Genomic DNA, 9,012 nt, shown 5'->3' on the forward strand with positions numbered 1-9,012 from the left:
GCTCGGGATCAGACACGATTAGAAGTTATTCATCAAGGGTAAACAAGATCCAGACGAATAGATTGGGAGTAAATACGCAGCAGGCCGGGCGATGACCATCCATCAGTCCATCCATCCTCGTTGACGCCATTAGGGGGAGACCAAGGGGGCAGCGAGAAGCCCATCTGTCTGTGTGTCAGCACCTATGTGTCGGCGCTAAGGAGATGCAATCTGTTCCAGATAACCTGCCAGGGAAGGAGAGCAAGCGAACATCTGCAGGTATATTTTACGAGGCGCCCCCGCGTCTTCGTCCTGATGAGCATCAGGTAGAGCCGGATGAGGATCCGGGTTCTGGTTCTGAGTCGCCGTTAATGCCGTCGCCGTCCTCCGGGATGTTCCTGTCCATCATTTAAGATTTCACCTGGACTCCATGACAGGCTGACAGCTGCAGAAGAAGCCCCCAGAGTGGAGATCTATGAGAAAACATATGGGTAGCAGTAGCAATCCTGTCAGAGGGTTTTAATTTTGTTGGATGGAGGGTTGTTTTTGTTTTTTTGTCGTTTTTGGAGGGTTTCGTTGACAAAAGGAGTCTTCAAAAGAGGAGTCGCTCTCTCCAGTGAAAAATGCACCTTTCATAAAGTGTATCTGATGGAACAGCGACGACGTCTTGAGAGGAAATAAATGTTGGAGAAATGGAGAAATCTGTGACAGATTCCTGGCAGGAAAATCTTTCACACTCCAGCATTAAGTCGCATCGATCAGACGGAGCGTTGGTTTAAATATGCGAGAAGGATTACGAATGAAACACAAACTCTAATCAGCAAACTGAGGAAGGCTTTCTCACAAAGCTTCTTCTTTGTTTTACTGTCGTCACAAGCCGTCAATATGAACATCTGCTGACGTGTGTCCACTGTTAGCATCCATATCAGTTTGTCCTCTAAAGAAAGCTAAATCGTGGAAACATCAAAATCATTCTTTCAACAAATGAAATTTAGTATTGGAGCACCAGATGAAGCCCAGCTGCCGCTAAAGCCGGATCAATAGTGGCCCGAATCGTCCGATCGGCTCGTGTTGAGACATGAATTAGAAGCTGCAAATGTTTGAACAGGTTAACCTTGTGCCAAGGACTGATTGAGGGAATATAGAGAAACGCTCTGTTCTTCAAAAAACAACTATAAAGAATATTATATTATATTATATTATATTATATTATATTATATTATATTATATTATATTATATTATATTATATTATATTATTATACTATCTGGAGCTGCAGAGATATTACCATCACCTTCACAAATACCTTAAAGGAACTTCCTCTTGTATAGTAAAACACATCTTTACACACCTTCCTCCCTGTAACTCTGGTTAGTGAACAAAGTCTTTCACTTTGGTCAGACGTGTTGCCGTCAGGGTCCTAACAGAAGCGACCAGCTTCACGCACCACCTGCCAATAATGTCATCAAGGCCCCACAGCCCCGCGCCCATGTGGCCTGTTCCAGGACTGGAGGGGTGGCTGGTGGCAACAACCATATCTCCCCCCCACATGGCGTCCAGGAATCCCGCCTACAGCCTTCAATGCAGCGCCCTCCCCCATGGCCGCCACAGGAAACACCATATTTGGTATTGAAGCAAAATGAATGATAATCTTTTTGTACAAACCCACTGCGGTATAATTTCTTGTCGCTGAAATATACTGAAGGTATGTGTGAGTGGAATGGGTGTAATGGATGTAAATAATGAGCGATTAAGATAATGGCTGCGTGACCTCTCCGCCTGATTGAAGACATTTAGAGATGTCAGCGGCAGAAACAAACCATGTGACATCCTCCACCAGAACTACTCAGAACCACAACCACTGGACTGCCATCTATCAGCTTCATTTCATGGGGCACGGGCAATTTAAACAGAGTCGCAGCTCTTCCCCAGCTGTAATAAAGAAGTGCTGAAATCATTTGTCACGTTTTGATGGAAGTTGTTTATCACCCGGGAGGGAGGTCGTCTTTCAGACTGGTGGGTGTTCGTCCACTTGACTCCAAAGACCTCAACATTTAACGCTGAGGAGCAGAAAAAATTGATCCAAAACACTTTGTGGACACAGGTTGCCCCTCACTGGGGAGTCCGTATTAGCACCTGTAATTATGGTGTTAATACACCACTAAAGGCTCAGGGCCTGTTGCACTAAAATATTAATGACGCTCCAGAAAAAAACAGTTAAAGTAGGTGGAGGCCAAACATCCTGCACCCCTCCACCCATCGTCCCTACAGAGGTGCTCACACACCTTAACGTGTGAATCCTGTGGGTCATTCTGAGGCTGGCGCCGGACCGTTAGCTCGGGCTACGACCCAAACGGCGCTGCTGCGCTTCGACGCACCAACAGGATGTCTTTCCACCGGTGCTCATCGCACATCCCGGTGGAAACGGCGTTCCGTCTATTCGGGGATGACAAACTGCTCGAATGCCAAGAACTGGAATGGTAAAAACTCTTCTTTGACGTTTGTTCAGAACCTTAACCGAACTGAACGCAAGAAAAGAAGAAGAACAAGCGGGAGGTGGAAGCAGATGGGAAGCACCCGCTTCAGACGCAGCACCTGGACTCGTGTCATAAAACCCTTTCATTCTCCTTCTATCATTCAGAACACTCAGGGGGAGACAGTTCAGATGTTCAGACTAGTGTAGCTGCACTGTAATGCGCCATAAACACATCATAGGGGCACAATCTTCAATATGGCGCCGGTAATAGCCCATAGCGTAGCGGCAGAATGGAAGAGGACCCGGTAATGGGACTGTAATCTAAGAAAAAGCACGTTCCTGCTGTGTCCTGAATTCAACAGAGGTAGTTTGAGACATACCTTCAGGTTGCGGAGAGAATCCTCCGGGCCGTCCCGTCCTGAGGACCAGGATGTAATTGCACGTTATTTTTCATATTAAGTTTTGACTTGGCGTTCCATTAGCTCGCAGGTTATATTTAATTGAAAATGTTATTCAGCTAATAATGTTTACTTTGTCCTGTGTGGTTTGAACCCGTCACTGGGGGAGTGCATCCCCTTCGACTCCCCCTCCGCCCCCTTCCCTTCCCTCCCTGCCTTTCATTCCCGTGAGCTGTTTGCTTATTGTAATTGAAGATGGGAGAGGATTTTTTTTTCTCCTCCAGGGCTACTTCAGTCCCCTAATCCATATTGACATGGTTCCTCCAGGAGACGGGCAGAATCTTAACCTGCAGCCTCGGCCGAGTCCCCCTCATTACGGAGTGACGGGGGCCGACGGACACCGGCGGTGGCTAGGAGGGCGTCCTCCAACCTAAAATAGTCATGTGACGGCGCTTCTCTGCTTCCCTTCGCAATTTGAGCTCTCCAGAGGAGCCGGTTTATCCATGTGTTAGAAACACAATGCGGACACGCTTCAGCGCGGCGCCTAAAGTCACGGCGGGACAAACGGTAATGAGCGTTTGCGTTGGGATTCAGTTGTGTGGACATGATGTTTGTTTAAAGTTACCACATTAGGCCATGGGGGGGGGGGGGCAGTTTTTCTGAAATTTTCAGTTCAAAATGGACCGAAAAAAGAGGGGAGTAAAAACAGGAAGTGCACATATTGAAGGTGGGTGTAACCTTTTAAATGACTATGAATCCAGCAGGTCATGTGAACTCATTGCACGTGTTCTAGAATCAGACGAACACAAACTAAATCACTACCAAACACGTTCGTGAAGCGTTCATGTTCGCGTTCGCCTTGTTATGAAACTTGCAGCGCGACCGTTGGGCCATGTCAATTTAATTGGTGACTGTGAGCTTTATCTGAATAGCATGATGGGCCAACTTCCAAGAGCCTTGGAGTGACAAGGAAGACAAAGAACAACAAGCGCACTGAGTAACAGCAGCTAATTTTAGCACGTTCGAAATAATGGGCATCTTCGCCTTTGTTAAAATGATTATTCTCTCCTTTACTTCCAACCCAAGCGACACAAGCAATGATTACCCTCAGATATTTGGAAGTCATTCCAAATGCAATGCAGCAAATGCTTTCAAATGCACACGCCAAACCAGCACCACGTTTCTAATTTCATCCCTTCGCAGGATTTGGCTGCGTGTGCACCGGCGGCTTGATCCACACCCGGGCTTTAAAATCCCGTGCCCCGTCTACTTAAACTCTCCGTGTTCTCACCTTGTTCCAGCGTTTCCAACAGCCTCGCCGTGGAGTGGAAGGAGAAAATTTCCAATCAGTCTGTTAAAGGAAGATTTGCATTAATGAGGCCTGCGGTGTTAAGCCTGCCGGGTGGCTTTTGGTCAAATCACCAGCTGCTGCAAAATAAGGCACAAAACTTTTACTGACACAAGCTTTTAGCCAGACGGCACAGGAGAGGATCTGAGGTAAGGACGCTTGAAGGAGAAAGCCTTGATAACAGTGTCCTGTTAGCCTGTTTGGAATTTTGTCGTCTTGCGCCAGTAAGAAGGAAAAGTATGGAAAAGTATGGCAGGTAAGCAGATAAAACTGAGAGTTTATGAACCAGAGAATTGGAAAGAGAAATAAAAAAGTCATCGACGTAACCTGGTTTGTTTGTGTTTGTCAGCGTCATCATGACAGCAGGTGAATCCAATTCAAACACCTGTTTTTAATAATTATAAATCCTGTTTATGTGGTTCATCTATTGACTCACACATTTCTAGAAGTATCTTTAAACAAAAATCTGATTTGCATATCTTTCATATTCCTTTCTTTCGTACTTTCGGGAAGTTGCTTGAATACTTAAACCGAGATTTTCACAATCCAGAGGGAGTGCTGATCCAATCCTGTCACCTCTAACACACGCAGAACAATCCCTGTAGGTCAACAGCGCCGATGGCGGTCGTTGTTAACCCGGGCCTCGACCGATCCGGGATGGAAGTCATAGGTTTGATTCGAATCTTTGATTTGGCAAAAGTTTTACGCTGAATGCCCTTCCTGATGCAACCCTCTGTATTTATCCGGGCTTGGGACTGGCACAATAAGACACTGGCTTGTGTCCTCTTGTGGCTACATTAGAACAAGTCCTACCAGGACAGTGGAATATTTTAGCGTTAGCCAGTATCTTAAAAACTTCAGAGGAACAACTTCGTCATGTTCCTATTTGTGTTTAGTATCGCCTGATATCAGATTATTGGTCCCAAACCCAAACATGGTGGTGGGACCTTGCAGAGCGGCAGATGTAAAGTGTTATTACAGCAGTCTGTTTCCATCCCAGCTGAGTTATATTAGCCACGGGAAGCAGACTTTATGTCTGAGGACCAGATAGCTCTCAGCAGCCGTTCTCACCTCAGACAGAAATCGATGGTCCCCCTGCTCCTTCATTTGCAAGAGTACGGGTAAATATAAAAACGCCATTTGACTGCCGTCAAGCTGCTTCCTGTTGATGGAAAAATACCACCGAATCGGAATAAATTTGAAATGATTAGCAATCCACCATTTGCATAAAATATTTCTATTGAGTCCCATCCAGAGTTATTATTCCCCACCGCGTGCATTTCCCTTCAGAGCCGAGCGGCGATCAATCCACGGTCGTGTTATTATGATGGGGCTATTTCCAACAATGGAAGTGAGATTGAAGCTCCGGCGGCTGAAACCCGATTGGACCGCTGCGGGAAACGGCCACAGAGACTGATTAATTAGACCTTCACCATGAGCTGTAAAGCCTTTCCTTTCCATCTCATTAGAACAAAAGCCCCCACATCTCAGCCACAGTTCTTATTATCCTTTTCAAGTGAAAACTGATATTCTCTGCATGTATAATTGTCTAATAGTCTTTTTTTTTTAGCGTAGCCTGTCGCTACCAAGGACAGAGATGACATTTAGTTTCGTGTATCCCACAACTCAGTCGCTCTTGCTCCCTGATTAACGGCGGTCCGGTATTCTCACACTTGGGGCCGGTTGTGGATCCAAACCAGGTGATAATGAAGATGGACACTCGGGTTCCCACACAAACACAAAGTCAGCCTCACTTTGCTGTTTTCAAAGAACAAAACCGCTGAGCTATCCTGTTAAAAAAAAATAATGATCTTGACCTACCAATGGCCGCCGTTGTATAAATGGATTTTCTATCAAAGGGGTGCGTTTGTTTTCATTGCAAGCATCATTAGATCTTATGCATCACAAAGAAATGCCAGTTATTCATTAATTTGGTAATGAATCAAGAGAGACTCGGTTTCACTGCTGCGTTCACGCGTTCCCAATCAAATTAACAATCTCCATGAAGGCCAAGGCAAAGCTCTTTGTTCGAAACACAACTTGATGCTCATTAATTCATCATAAAGCTAATTAAAATGTTGACTTTCTACATGTCTACCACAGATACGTTGAATTTCTACTTTTCATTGGTATCAATGCCATGTTGAAGATGTTTGTCAACCTTTCGTGGTCGCAAATATTTTTTTTCCCCTTCTCTTGTAAATGTATCACTTCATTCTGTGTGGACGGGCTTTTAGCGGGAACACAACAGTGTGACGGGAGCTGACCTGATGGACCAGAAACATCTGTTCACATTAGTAATGAATCAAATATGTCACACATGTGCCAGGCCTACAGGGGCCCATAGGGGGCAGGGAGGGGAGGGGGGTTAGAGATATGACCATCCCACAGGGCCAAGGCCTGAAGCCACTGTCGTTGCTGTTGTTTGTCTGATATACAAGCTGACAGGGCTGTTTATCAGTAAACAACATACAGAAAACAGGAAATAAGCAAGAAAAAAAACAGCGGTTTGGAATCAAAACTCTGACATGACGTGGAAAATACTGGAAGGTGGAGAGGAGAGGGACGCATGAAAGGAAAAGTAAGGAAAAGAAAAAGGAAATAAACTGTCTTTTTAAAGACAGTCATCACGTCTGTTCTGGAGTCTTCACCGAACCAGACTGATGGTACTACCGTCTCCTACAAGCTGTTACTACATGAGTCTGAACATGTCCACAGGCTCATGTGTGTAATTACATGCTCGCTAGTGGGACAGGTAATACTAAGCGTTTACCCGTCCCGTGTGCTTCGTCACGCAAACCTGTGTTACATGTTTACAGGAGAAGTGAGGCGTCTTGAGTTAACATGGCGACCATTGACTCTTAATGGTCCCCCCGGAGAAAGACTCTCTCTCGCTCTGATGAGCCTCACATCCTTGTGGTCTCCAGGGCAACCGTGGACAAGATTCCTTCATTCAGTGGAACATGGAAAAATAAATACTTCCTAATAGTTTTCCTGAGTTTTTCAACAGTTTGCAGTGAGAATAACTTCTGGGCTGTTTATTCTGGGGAGTTGTTGGTCCACTCGGAGCAGATGTGCTTCTGGGGCAGCTGTTCCAAACTGACAGAAGTGTTAAATGAGCTCCGGTGGGAATCAGCTTACATAAGCACATGGAAAGATGTTGTGGGGGGTTTTTTTTTCGCACTCTCTCGGATTTCCGTGGAGACCGGCGGAACGTGAATCCTGAAATGAAATTCAGGATTGGTGAAAAAATTTCATAAACATCCAGACTGTGCAAACAGCAAAATGTCAAGACTCTTTTTTTAATTAGAATTGCAGCTGTATTAAAATATAGTTTGTAATAAAATATGTTTATTTTCACAAAAAGAAACCATTAGGCCACAGATTTTATCAGCAAAATCCCCTTCTTTATGAATATTACACTATTCAGTCCAATCGAGTTAGACCACAATTATCACAAGTAAGAAATGGATTAAAATGATAAAATATTTCAATTTAATTTAATTTAATTTAATTTAATTTAATTTAATTTAATTTAATTTAATTTAATTTAATTTAATTTAATTTAATTTAATTTTTACTTAATTCCCTGAAAAAAATGACGGATTAATTCTCAGAATATATTCTTCCCTCACTTCTGAAATATCTCCACTCAAAAGAAATCTAATCAAATTCAGGTTTTGAGACCACTTTTCCATCTCCTGTTGTTTTTTTCTACCCACTCAGCGCTTTTCCACCAAAGACCTGTCCTTTGACATTAAAATGAATGACCCCCTGCTGTCGTTTTAACTTCCATGCAGACCTATATTTTGTTAGCGGCGCTTTAGGCAAAATGACAACGTACTTTCTGACTGGCTTTTTATTTTCCCCCTTTTTCTTTGAGACACAAGGGAAAAAATTATTTCCATTCCAGTGCCCATTTGATGCCCTTCCAGTGACGTGTGACCCGGTTTTATTTGACTTCATTTGTTCACTTTCATCACAGTTATTCACTTTGATTTACTGGAATGGCCACAAAGAGAAGTCAGACGTAGATTTGACGCAGCGTCCAAACAGAAAGCACTCTCTGAAAGTAGAATAAAGATTCTGAAAAATAAAGATTTATCTCTTCTCTTCATGTACTTTATGCACTTTGAACAAATTCTTCTGTTCCTATGATGTAAACGCAGCATTAAGTGTCCAACCTACTATAATTCCTGTTCCCTTTATAACACATGTAAAACAAGTCCTGCCAAGTAATCAGTCTCCATGACGCTGTAATTAAGAACTACGTAGCTGGGGGCGGGGGGGGGGGGGGCAGAGAGGGGGCAGGATGGCCTGCACGGTTCGCCGACCCTGCAGTTAACAAGGACTGGGTATAATTAGTAATCTGTGTCACCTTTTAGGTTGTGTTTCTGCCCTTCACACAAGGATCACCTCTGGAAACAAGGTGAAATCATGCCCCCCCCGGCCCCATTAAGTAATTACCCACCAGCTCATCAGCCACGAAACAGGGATTAGACACGCAGGTTGAGACAAACCGGCACAGAGACATATCATATCTCATTTTTCCTTTTGATCCGTTGTGTAACTCTGGCTGTGGTTCTTTTATCTCCCGAATAAAGCCTCAGAGAGTTCTTTATTAATGATAACTCCTCAGATTAATTATGATAGACACACAATTTCAGGTATAGTTGCTGCTGCATCAGGAGGATACTTTGCCAATTACGGAATGTAATTTCAAACTGGACAATAATCCATAAAAATACATCAAACGCACGCCGGATCCGTTTGAAGTACAAAGGGGAGCCAGGAGTGTTGACCCGGACGGCC

This window comes from Antennarius striatus, chromosome 2 (genome assembly GCF_040054535.1).
Source record: "Antennarius striatus isolate MH-2024 chromosome 2, ASM4005453v1, whole genome shotgun sequence".
In the NCBI taxonomy this organism is placed as follows: domain Eukaryota; kingdom Metazoa; phylum Chordata; class Actinopteri; order Lophiiformes; family Antennariidae; genus Antennarius; species Antennarius striatus.